Source organism: Protopterus annectens, chromosome 10.part0 (assembly GCF_019279795.1).
Source record: "Protopterus annectens isolate FY-2018-M chromosome 10.part0, PAN1.0, whole genome shotgun sequence".
In the NCBI taxonomy this organism is placed as follows: domain Eukaryota; kingdom Metazoa; phylum Chordata; order Ceratodontiformes; family Protopteridae; genus Protopterus; species Protopterus annectens.
This window is the reverse complement of record NC_056744.1, coordinates 1,635,154,416-1,635,158,021: the sequence shown is the minus strand read 5'-3', so window position 1 is coordinate 1,635,158,021 and position 3,606 is coordinate 1,635,154,416.

Here is a 3,606-nt window from a genome sequence, read left to right as displayed (position 1 = left end):
TCCGGTCTGTGGTGCGAAGGGTGATCCAGGACTCTGTTCTTGGGCCCCTACGCCAGCTTGAGGCCTGGGGGGCACAGCTCACGTGCATGCCCGTTGCCCCGCCTGCACAGCCCCGTCCTGGGCAGTGAAGGAACAGTGGCAACTCCCTATGGGTGGGGATATCGGTTCCACTGTTGCCATCTGTGGGCTCATGGGCTCTGGATATCCCAACCTCCGTCCTAGTCAATTGTGTAATCCACCCACACGTCATACACCGCCTCTGTATGCGTCTTGTTTGTCTTGTCTATTAACCTACCCAACCTACCTCCCCAGCTATACCGACTTCCTTCACCTGACATACCTCTCTCACCTGGAAAAAAAAAAAAAGGGCACTCTGTACCCACAAAAAAATTACGCCCCATACATAGCTGCCCATGTCGCACACATGTCCGCTGGACATTGAAACTGTCAATTACAATTGGCCATACAACAAGTATTAGTGTTGTCCTGACACCTCTCTCAGGGGTGGAAGGTTTAAAATGTCACACCAAATTACATACAAATGCACAGCTGTTGCTGGACATGGACATCTGTGGGCCTTACCTACATCCCTCCTGCAAATCCCAAGCTTGTTTCCCTACTGTCTTACCCTCTTTGTGACCCATTTTTCACCACTTTCCTGTCACCCCTTTTTCTTTTCTTTCAAAGAAAATAGCGCGGGTGTGCGCGTGTCTGAGCGGAGCTCAGTGCCAGTGCGCATGCGTAAGCTCCACGCAAACCAGTGCAGACCTGGTTTTAACTGCTTAAAAGTGCCTTAGGCACTTTGATTGACAGGTCCTGTACTCAGTTCGAAAGCAAAATAAAATCCTACTGTCAGTCCCGAACCCAGGACCTTGGAAACACTAGTCTGTATGACCTGCCACTAAGCCATGACTCTCATACAAGAACATTTGTGCTAAAATAAATATAACATGTAATAGTAGGGATGAATATAAAGGGAATATAGGATGTGTAGTACCCAAAGCATGTCATGTAGACTTTTACTGTCATAATTACTGGATTCCCATAATAGTAGTGTGTGAACAAAAACAGCCATGCTAATTGTTAGCTTGTAGGTAATAATGTAAGCTAATGTACATATATAAAGGTATGTATATGTACACATATATATATGAATACATATCTAAATATAGTTGTAGGTGTCATTATGCATACACACTTACTACAGGGAACAGGAGAGAGGAATGCAGCAACCTGAATCTACAACACAGCCTGAATCATGAGAGAGATACTAACCTTTACACTCTCAGAACACTGTCCACAGCATACCAGCATGGTCCCCGTACTTACAATCTGAAAGGGCAACACCTATCTCACATACCCTTTTATAGCACTGACCTGAAATCACAGTGAGAACTGCAATCAGTACACAACTGGCTGTATGCAATTAGCAAATGCTGGCTTACAATTGGTGCAGAGGCCATCACATGGACCTATGCAGATACCTACAAAAGCATCCTGTACTAACACTCCACACATGCAATACGTACATTGCACTGTCTGTAGGCAGACAGAGGGAGAAAGACAGAGAGAGACAGAGATAGAGAGTGGGCGAAAAAAAAAAAAAAAAACACGCTACACACTGAATCTACGCTGTCAGCAGTGACAGTAGCAAGCCGTGCCAGCAGCAGCAGGAAGCAGAAGTACTGGTAACGCAACCAGCTGCAACAACCACAGGTAATGTAAAGTAGCAGGTTAATAGTCTGCATACTGTAAACCATCCAAATGTGTCATAGGTCTGTACCTATAGCTATGTCCATGTGATATGTTGTGTGCACGTAGTTCCACCAAAAAGGGATGACTATACATCACATGTCAGTCAGTGTTAGGCCATGATCCTGGCAGCAGTTGTCTGTGCGTTGCCCTCATCAATGGCTGTAGTGACTGTTTTGAAAGGTCAACCAGGTTCAAAAGGCAAGATCAGCCCATCACAAAGGCAGAATGGCCGGGAACAAGTGTCTGCAGGTACCCAATATTTCTGTATATGCGTCCCATACTGAATAATTCCATAGCTTAGCAGACCAGGCCAGTTATGCTTATGATGCGGTAGTTCCCAGGGTCAGTAGAGGTGCCTCCTTAGTGGTGTGGGACCACTGTTGCTGTATGCCAGTGTTCAGGTACATATCCTGTAGTACGGCCAAGGTTAAATATCAGTCTTGTATGCGGTTGTATGCCCTCTAGGAGTGCACGTATCACACATCCAGGGATACCATCAGGTCACAGTGATGCTGTGTGTTCTGCTTTGTTGAGGGCGGCCCTCACCTGGACATGAGATGATAGGGAGGTTACATTCAGCTGTGATAAGTATTCCTACTTGTTGGGGGAGAAGGGGGGGGTACGTGCACTGAATCTGTCTGCAAGAATGTTGCCAATATCTGTGTGTTCGGTGAATGTTAAGTAGGTGTTTATTAACACAGAGCATATCTGAGGCGTGTGGTCCATATGTGTAACATAACTGAAGAAGGCCTTGTGGTTATCTATAGTTTGTGGCCATTTCCCTCCCAGAGTAGGCTGTGGCCATTGTTATGAGAGACCGTAGCATATTACCAGTGCTGACCACAGATGCCTTCCCTTAATGTGAATCTGCTCTGTCCTGCAGTAGCCTCCTGCTATTGTTATACAATCTGCCTCTAGCTGGACTCTGCCTCTAGCTGGAGTCCACCGGACAGGATGCCTAACCGTTGTGCATAAGGTCTGGGTTAGAAATGTGTGTGCAAGTTCCATGCAATCTGCGGGATGTCTGTGGTAAGCATTCGCAAAGGGGTCAGCAGTGTGGGTTGTGGCTTCCACTGGCCCAGTGGGCTGCATGGATACCATCTCAGTCCTAACAAGTGAATAACTGTCTAATTACATACATATCAAGGTAGTGTACTGTGCTGGTTGTGTTGGGATATGTATATCCAGGCCGAGTAACGTGCGTCCACATCACAGTGGTGGATGGCAACACACATACAGTACCTTGGGATGAACCCCCTGAGTGGGGTTGTGTGTTGCACCTGTCAGTGTATGCTGACCGATGGTGCATGCTACTCTGTCGTGTGGAATGTGGCAGGTGTTGTTGCACAAGTGTTGGCTGTGCAGTAATATCTGGCCATTACCTGCGCATCCCCCATGACACACACACACGCAACATATGGGAGAAGTAGTATATCAGTACACATGAGTAACATGTAAAGTATGTGTACCATATATTGCTGACATACTCTGCTGATATCCTTTTTCTGTACTTTTCCAGGGAGATATGGCACGTCAGCGGAATCCCGTCTACTCCCCTGCAGAGGACGAAGTGATCCACCAGAGCCTGGTGCATGACTATGACATCCTGTTTTCACGCACCAGTCAGAATCAACAGGAGAGGTCTGCCCTGTGGCAAAACCTTGTCTGCAGGGTAAATGAGATTGACATGCATAATAGGACATATGAGCAGGTTGAGACATCACTGCAGTGATTTAATCCGAAATGTCCGCCAGCGTGCAGCAGATATCCACAGGCAACAGGTTGCCACAGGGGGTGGGGTGGCCACACCCCCCCTCACCAGACTGGAGGGGCTACTGCTAAGTGTTGTGG